Source organism: Echinops telfairi, unplaced genomic scaffold, assembly GCF_000313985.2.
Source record: "Echinops telfairi isolate 266 unplaced genomic scaffold, ASM31398v2 ScPeMD7_7468;HRSCAF=8506_0, whole genome shotgun sequence".
Taxonomy (NCBI): Eukaryota; Metazoa; Chordata; class Mammalia; order Afrosoricida; family Tenrecidae; genus Echinops; species Echinops telfairi.
The window spans coordinates 76105295-76114991 of NW_022111369.1; the positions used below are offsets into that span (position 1 = coordinate 76105295).

The 9697-nt window shown below is 34.7% G+C and overlaps 1 non-coding gene across 1 annotated transcript; it reads right to left on the minus strand.

Annotated features, from left to right (window-relative positions):
• Window positions 1-9373: 9373 nt before the first annotated feature.
• LOC115873368 lies at window positions 9374-9480 on the minus strand. Its single transcript, XR_004048372.1, has one exon. It is a non-coding gene; the product is annotated as a U6 spliceosomal RNA (small nuclear RNA).
• Window positions 9481-9697: the final 217 nt, after the last annotated feature.

The following is a 9697-nucleotide window of genomic DNA, read 5'->3' on the forward strand; positions in this document are numbered from 1 at the left end:
ATTATTTGTAATCATATTATTTAATTAATTAATCATACAGTTTTCAAAATTTTCCATTCCAAACATATTGCAATGGCTGTCATTGTAAAAACATTTGTCAATATCTCCAAGTAGTAAGTATACTTCAATTTATGCTTTTAATTCTTTCCTTTCCTTTGACACTTTTAACCATTCATTAAAGTAGCATAACCCATTCAGCATAAAATATCTAGTAAACATTTCTTAATTGTCCACAAATGTTTTACTGTCTTATTTAATTTTACTAAATGTATCACAACTCAATCATTCAAACCACAGACATCTTTCCTTTGTATACAAATAGCTACATTTTTATCATAAATAGTCTTAATTTTTAATCTTATCCGCGATGAATAGGACTATCTATTTTTAAAACACGCATAACAAAGGAAAAAGAAAATTTCCCAACTTCCCAAATTATTAGGTGAAGGTTTTATTCTGTACATATTTAAATATGTTTATGCTATTTTAAGTGAACTATTTGTTATTGGAGTTTTGTTTATTTAATTGATTTGAATTCTTCTTTTTATATATTTCTTCAAGTGTTCAATTACTTTTAACTTTGATTGAATATAAGAATAACTAATGTCTACAAGGTCCAAATTGTGAAGATTTTTGACTTCTTCATATTGAGTTATAATCCACATTGTAGGTTGAAATTCTTGATCTTTATCAGTAGCTGCTTCAAGTTCTCCTTTCTCCTTTCAGCAAGAAGAGTGGTATCATCTGCATTTTACAGCCTGTTCATAAGACTTCTTCTAATTTGATACTGTAGTCTTCATTATATAATCCAGAGTCTTGGGTTATTTTCTCAGAATACAGATTGAATAAGTGTGGTGAGAGGCTACAATGCCGATGCATACCATTCCTGATTTTAAACTATGCAGCATTCTTTTGTTCTGTGTGTCTCAATTCATGTACACATTCTGCATGAGCACAATGTAGTGTTCTGGAATTTTTACTCTTTTCAAGACTATTCAAATTTGTTATAATCCACACAAATGCCTTAGCATAGTCAATAAACACATGTAAATATATATTTTTATATTCTCTCCTTTGACCCTAGATCTATCTGATATCAGCAATGAGATCCTTTGTTCCACTTCCTCTTCTGAATCCAGCCAGAACCTCTGTTCCATGTCAATGCACTGTAATTGGATACACCAGTTGTTGATGAGCTTTACCAAAATTTTACTTGCATATGATATCAATGATATTGCTCTATAATTTTAGCATTCTGTTGGGTCACCTTTCATAGGAATGGGTAAAAATATGGATTTCTCCCACTCATTGGCCAAGTTTGGATTATAACTCAATGTGAAGAAAGCCATAATTCTCACAGCTGGATCAATGAGTAACATCATGATAAATGGTTGAAAGATTGACATTTTTAAGGATTTTGTCTTTCTGGGATCCACAATCAATGCCCATGGAAAAAGTATTCAAGCGATTAAGGACACACTGCATTGGGTCAATCTGCTGCATAAAACCACTGTAAATGATTGAAAATCAAGGCTATTACTTTAAGAACAAAGGCACTTCTAACCCAAGCCATGGTATTTTTAATTGCCTCAAATGCTTATGGAAGTTAGACATTGAATAAAGAACATGCACGAGCATTTGATGTTGGTGAAGAATATTGAGAGCACCATGGACTTCCAAGGGAAGAAACAGATCATGTCTTGGAAGAAGTACAGTCAGAAAACTTTTTAGAGGCAAGACTGATGAGACTTTGTATCCTGCATGTTAGGCATGTTTCAGGAGAAACCGGTCATTATAGAAGGATATCATGCTTCATAAAGAAGAGGGGCAGAGAAAAAGAGGAAGTCTATTGACAAGATAGATTGACACGCTCAAACACAAGACCAATTGCATGGATAGTGCAGGCCCAGCCTCTGGCTCATTCTATTGTACATCAGGTTGCTATGAGTCGAAACCACCTTGATTGTACCTTACAATAATAATTAACTTTCCATTCTACAAATTTAAATTTGTTGATATAGAGTGACTTTAATTCAAATGTTCACAGTGTGCAACTCATGTTGAGAATCACTAAAGTTGACTATTAAATATTTTGTTTTGTTATATCTGCAACCTTAACTTTGAACATATTTCTATACAAATATTAAACTAAATATTGATGAAATAGCCGATCAGAAGGTAATCCCTGTTTCTTTACATTCTCTTCTATGTGGGCCAAGTATTACAATTTTGCCTCTCAGCTTCAAATCTACACTTTCATATTTGGCTCTATTAAGTTCAGGCTGGAACACTACATTAAATGTCTCTGTTTTGCCAACTAATTTCCTCTAAGTTCTTCCAAAGGAACGTTATAAGGAGACTAATGGAGGATTGGAGGTGGGAGAACGTATGGCCTTATCATGTCAGTTACAGAAAGGTAATTTCTGTATTTATAACGGCAAGTTACGGCCATTACAGAAAGGCAATTTCACCCCACAAGAGTTCACTATAGTAGAAGCGTCAGATTATAGGTTTTAATTTTTATAGCAATTCTAGGACCAGTTTATTAGACATACCATTCTCAGAGTTCTACCTCCTCTTTAGGATACTTCCACTGAGGCCTTTCTCCAAGCTCCTAAAACTAAATCACTCAATCCTTTCTTTTGTTCTCCCAGCCCTGTGCTCATATCTGCTTCCTGTAACTATCCATGATACCTCGGTAAGTCCCTTTTCCTTTGAGTTCGCTCCAATCTGGTTAGCCTGTCTTCATATTAAACTATCTCTGTTAACATAACTTATGTGGCCTTAATTTCCTGATTGGACTCTATACTGAGAGGGACTAAATAATTATCCTATTAACATGTCTTAAGGAAAAGAAAGAAAATACAGTTTATGAAAGTGTCTTTAGAATTACAGAACAAAAATTAGCTCTCTGATGTTGTCCAAATGTCTCAAATTTCAACACATTGGTTAAGAAAAGTGAAGTTTTTTTGATGTAGTAGTTATGCTTTGGGGTGCTAAATGCAAGGTCAGCCATTCAAAACCACCAGCCACTCTCTGGGAGAAAGATGAAGCTTTCTATTCCGGTAAACATTTACAGTCTTGGGGACCCACAGTGGTGGTTCTACTCTGTCCTGTAGGTTTGCTGTGTGTATGAATCCACTTTATGGCATCACATTTGGTTTTAGGTGTTGTTTTTTTTTTAAAGGAAAAACAAAAACCTCTTTCCTATATTAATTTCCTTCTAGCCACATACGGATTGCCTAGTCAAGTTCTTCATAACAGACAGAGGCTAATGAGTATCATACACTGTAATCAGAATCCAGTACAGAAGAATGCATGATGAAAGCACTACATAGTAGAAAATAATTAGTAATATTGTCTACTTTTGAGTTAAAAAGAAGATTTTAAAATTTCTATTTGACTTTTTTTTTTTCCTTTTAAAATTGCAAAATAGTTATTCTGGCCTTACTCATATAATGTGGGGTTTTTTGTTTTGTTTTTGACAGAAATGGGAAATCATTTAAAATATTTTGAGAAATACGAAGTGTGAGGTAAACTTGAATTAAAAGAATCGAGTGTAAATTGCATAAGAAAGAGCTTCAGCACGTTATTTTCTTTTCATTGGCTGTACTAACTTCCTCTCACCTCACATGTAGTAAGCACAAATGCAGTCTTATTTAGCAGCTCTTCCTCTCCAAACGAACATAATCATGTTCACATGAGTTTTGAAAACTTAGATGTATTCTATCTGAAACTCCAATCTCTGGAATTCATGGCCTAGATTTTACTTATTTAATTACTCTCCATTAATGGCCCTTTCATCATAGAAATCATGGATTTTGTCAAGAAATGATGTTACTGATACCACTAATTGATTGGGCACTCAAATTTTTCGAGTATTTGAAGGAAATGACTGAGAGGACATGCAAATATTTAGGCCATTAATAAATATTTTAAAATAATGAACATAAAGCATCTTATAAGCTGTACATGATCGTATGAAAACAATTTATATTATTAGCTCTTGATCTTATTTTAATAAATACTATGAAAGATCTATAACCATCTTCTGTCTCTCTTGTTGGATCAGTAATTCTAGGAAATTTAGGCCACAGATAAGTTGTAATACATATTGAATACATGCCTGTAGATGGTGCAATTTTATGCAATTGATTACTAATCTAATCTAAAGGTTAGAGGTCCAACCAGAAATACTGCAGAAGAAAGGCCTGGCAACTGGTTTCTGAAAAAGAGCAAAGAAAATGTAATAGGACAGTTCTACTTGTAACATGCAGAGTTAAATTGAGTTAGAATCAGTTTGATAGTGATAGATTTCTTTGAAATTTGAAATACTGTAATTTGAATTATTTAAATGTTGAAAATTAGAAATTAGAAATGTATTCAATTAGAATGATATTTTATTCCTATTTTAGCTTAATTAAATTTTTGTGAGATTAACCTATATTTTTGCCTGAATCAATAGTTTATTTGCTTATTTTTCTCCAAAATAAAATGAAATATAATAGAAATAAGAACAAATTAAAAATGGATCAAAAGGAAAAATATGAGTGATAATGTGTTAAATGATAACCTAACTATATCTGTAGTAATCCATTTTTCAATGCAATGTACCTGAAATATGATTGTTCATATTCCTAGTCAATAGTCTAAGGGAGCTCAGTGAAGTTTAATCTACATAGGTACTTGGCAAATGGATTATGGGCTTTCTTTTTCATCCATACCACTCTGCAAACTGGGTGCTCATTATGTAAATGCTATACAATTCCTTTTTTGATCTTGGATTTTATAATTTATAAGCTTTGGATCATTCACATAGGTTGGTGTGCTCCTTCTATGTGGACTTAGCTGAGACATCACTTATATGGCTCCCTGTTTTAAGAAAATCCTTTAAGACTCAAGATGATATTTTCCCTGAGAGCTAGGTACCATGTGATTTCTTCACCATCCTTTTCCACAGCACCCATATTGTCATTGATCACATTAAAAGGGCAAATATTGAGCAGGGTTACATGGTAAAGATAAATTGTTCTTATATTAGCACTACGATTAAATTCAAGCTCAAAATCTATCCACATATGTAAATTTACATACACCCGTGATCCACTTAAGTGGAATTATCGCCTTGTTGGTTATTAATTTAAGTAGCCTCCATGAGACATTAGACAATTGTAAAATAGTGTCATTAATTTTTAACGTATTATTGAGAAATGTAAATATCAATATGTAGGAAAGTTTTTTAGACTAAAATATATGGAATGTTCACTTGCATGGCTTAAAAGCTTAACTAAATATTGTTTAATAAAACAGTGAGAGCTGTTGTGATTAAGAGCCATCCAGTCAGCTCTGACCCACAGGGACCCCGCACAACAGAATGGAGGACCTCAGGTCCTGTGCCGTCCTTACACTGTTGCAGCCACTGCATCAATCCATCATCGTGAGGCCCTTCCACTTTTTCACTGACCCTCTAATTACTAAGCATGATGTCCTGCTCTAAGGACGGGTCACTTTTTACACATCCAAGTAAGGGAGATAGAATCGTGCTATCTTTGTCTCTAAGGAGAATTATGGATTTATTTTTCCCAAGACAGGTTTATTTGTCTATTTACTGGTCCATGGTATTTTGAATATTGTTTTAAAGCACAACAATTCAAATGCATTGATTTTTCTTCCACCTTCCTTATCAATGTTCAACTTTTAACATACCTATTAGACAATGGAAAATACCATGGCTTGAGTCAGACATAGCCTAATTCTCAAAGTAATTTCCTTGCTTTTAAATACTCTAAAGAAATTTTCAGCAACAGATTTTCCCAATGCAATACATAGTTTGATCTCTTGACTGCTTCCATGAGCATTGATTATGAATACAAGCAAGACAATATCAACCGCTTCTTCACTTACCAAGATGTTACCTGTTGGTCCAGTAGTGAGGATTTTGACTTTCTTGACATTGAGTTTTAATCCATACTGAAGGCTGCAACCTTGATCTTTATCATAAAGTGCTTCACGTCCTCCTCACTTTCAGCAAACAAGATTGTCATGCCATCAGCATATTGCAGATTGTTAATAAGACTTCATCTGATCCTGATGCCTCATTTTTCTTCATAACAGTTAGATTATCTGATAATTGGTTCAGCAGACAGATTGGATAAATATGGTAGGAGCATTGTTCCAATGCTCATGGAAACAGTCAAGAAATCAAACTATCACACCTTTCTGGATTTTAAACCATATACGATTCCCTTGTTCTGTTTGCACAGCTGCCTCTTGATCTATGCACAAGTTCAGCATGAACACAATGAATTGTTCTAGGATTTCCATTTTTCTCAAGGTTATCCATGTTTGTTTTAATCAACACAGTTGAATGCATTGGTAGAGTCAATAAAACACAAGTAAACATCTTTCTGGTATTCTCTGCTTTCAGCCAATATCTCTCTGACATCAGCAGTGACAGAATTGTTTGCACCTCTTCTGAATCTGGCCTGAAACTCTAGCAGCTCCCTGTAAATGTATCGCTGCAAACTTTGTTGGATGATCTTCAGCAAAAATTTACTTGCTTGTGATATCAATAGCACTGTTCTATAAATTGAGCATTCTATTGGATCACCTTTCTTTGGAATGGGTATAAATATTAATCTCTTTGTGTCAGTTGGCCAAGTAGCTGTCTTCCAAATTTCCTGGCATAGAAGAATAAGTACTTCCAGAGCTCGGTCAGCTTGTTGAAACACTTCCAGTGATATTCCAACAGTCCCTAGAGCCTTGTTTTTGGTTAGTGCTTTCAGTGGAGCTTGAATTTCTTCCTTCAGCACTATTGGTTCTTATTCTGGTAGTACCCACTGAAAAGGTGAAATGTCAATTAATTCTTTTTTTTTTAAGTGACTATATTCTTTCTATCTTTTAAAATTCATTTTGCATCATTCAATATCTTGCCCATAGAATCTTTCACTACGGTATTAAAACTTGAGGCTTGAATTTTTCTTCTGTTCTTCCAATTTAAGGTATTCTTAGTACTGTTTTCTCTTTTGGTTTTCTAACTCTAGGCCTTTGCACATTTCATTATAATATTTTACTTTCTTCTAAAACTGCCTTTTGAAATTTTCTATTTAGTTCTTTGCATATTTTCTTTCATTTACTTTAGCTATGCTATGATTAAAAGGGAGTTTCAGAGTCTATTCTGACATCCACTTTGATATTTTCTTTATTTCTGTCTTTTTAATGAGCCTTTGATTTTTTTATGAATGATGTTCTTGATGTCCTCCTGTAGCTGAGAGGTCTTCTGTCATTAATGTTCAATTTTTCAAGTGTGTTCTTGAGATGTTTTCAAAATTCAGATTGGATAGACGTAAGTTCATATTTTGGCTCTTTTGTATTTCTTTTAATTTTCTTCAGCTTCCACTTGAGCTGGAATAAGCAATTAAGTGTTTTTTTCCACACTCAGCTCCTGGTCTGGTTTTAGCTCCTGATACTGAGCTTCTCCATGGTCTCTCCCCACCGATGTAGTCAATTTGAGTTCTGTGTGTTATTCCTCATGAAATACATGTGTATAGCCCCCTTTTGTGTCTGGAAAAAAAGCTATTTGCTATGAAAAGGTCATTTGTCTTGCAAAGTTTTATCATGCAATCTCCATTTTTGTCTTATTACCAAGCCCATGTTTTCCAACTACTCTGCCTTCCTCTTTGTTTCCAACTTTCACATTCCAATTCCTAATAAATGTCAGTGTGTCTTCACTGAAAATTTCATCATTTTCTGACTGAAGCTATCCATAAAATTCTTCAGTGTCTCCATCACTAGCTTTTGTGGCTGGTGTATCTGTTAATCTGGGTTGACTAGGAAACAAATCCAGAAACACTCATGTGTGTAAAAGGGAACTTTATTTTAAAGAGCAAGTGTATTATTAAGAAAACATCTCAGCCCAGTTCAGATCAAGTCTATAAGTCTGATATTACCCTATATGTTGATACTCGTCCATAATTCCTCTTTAGATTCACACAGCCATGCAACGATACTGAATGCAGGAAGATTACAGGCCAGTGGGTGGAAAGTCTTGTAGATTCAGAGGTGGTGGAAGCATCTCAGCACTGGCATGGGTTGCCCCGGGGCTCCTCCAGTTCTAGAGCTCTGGCTATATCAGTGTAACTCCATGTAGCTTGTCATCAGGAATGCAAAGTAGAGATATTGTGTGTCTGGCCTCCAGTGAGCTATTTATCTCTGTTGTGCCTCCAAATGAAGTCATCACACTGCGACCTGATGGGCAGCCTAGACTCCAAATCTTTCCTCAAGTTTATAGGAGATTATGTAACTGCCACAGTACATATTTAAAAAATAGATGTATTGATCATATTTCTTTGAAGGTAGATAGATATAACCCTATCATAGTCAGCATTGTATTTTAAGATTAATTTTGAAAAGTCTTTTCTGACAATGAATGCGATGATATTCCTCTGGATTATTTCATTCCAGCATAGTAAACCATGATTTTCTGGTTCAAAATGTCCCAAATCATCCATTCCAGTGTACCCCTGCCTAGGAGATCAATTTTTATGCATACCATTTCATTTTTGATGCTTTCCAATTTTTATATTTGTACGGTGCACATTCCAAGTTCCCATCCTTAGTAGATTTTTGTAGCTGTATCTTTCTACCTTATCTTATGCCCCCTCATTAATCGAAGACCTCAGTCCCACAGACTTTACTTCATGCACATCACCATGTAGAGTACTCTTAGAAAGCAGCTCCTTCGTCACATTTTTAGTGCTTTCTGACCCAGTGGCCCATTCTCTGACACTATCTCTGATACTTCTCTGCTTCGATTCATCGGGCTTCCTGAATCTGATAGTTTTGAGATATGAATAAGGTTTGCGGTGGCTACTTCCTTCAAAGTGGACAGCCAACTCCTTCTTTGTTGTCTGTTCTGACTTTGGAAGCTCAGCTGAAACCTGTTCATTTGGGATTCCAGCAGGCATTTGAAATACTGGTGCCATCGCTCTACACAAATCGCCACTGTGTGACAAACTGATAACCTAGTGGTGGAATGAAGGTTAGACACAAGGACAATTTCCAATAGTTTCATTCGGTAAGGCAAGATTATTTCTTTAAGACGAAGGCATATCATAAAAACAATTAAAGTATTAAAATAGGAAGGATATACTAATCGTAAGTTAAAAATCATTTGAACCACATCCAATGACTTTAAACACACAACCTTTGCTGCTTCTCACAATAGGGGGTTTCAAGTTTTATTTCAAAGGAGTATTTCAATTCAATTAATATGCAACATTGGTGTATAAAACAAGTCCAGTTCATTTTGTGGAGTTTCCAAATCATATAATATTGATGTTTTCTTTGAAAATGCTGTACAACTCAAAATAGGTATGGACCTGAATGCATCATGAAATTACATGTTGTCCTTGCACAGAGGCTATGTTAATCATCTCTATATTGTTCCAATTTTAATATATGTGCTGCTGAAGTCAGCACAATAGTTTATTTTAAATTGCCCAGAAGTAATCCATTATTGAGACAGAAGGATGCTACTGTCTGTTATAGAGATTCGCAGGCTCTGCAATCCTAAGGAGCAATTCTGCTGTGTTCTACAGGATCTCTATGAGTTGGAACAGACTTGATCATTGTGAGTTTGTTCTGTTTTCTTGATGGCTACTTGCAAGGGTTTAAGAAGCCACACATTGTATGATGA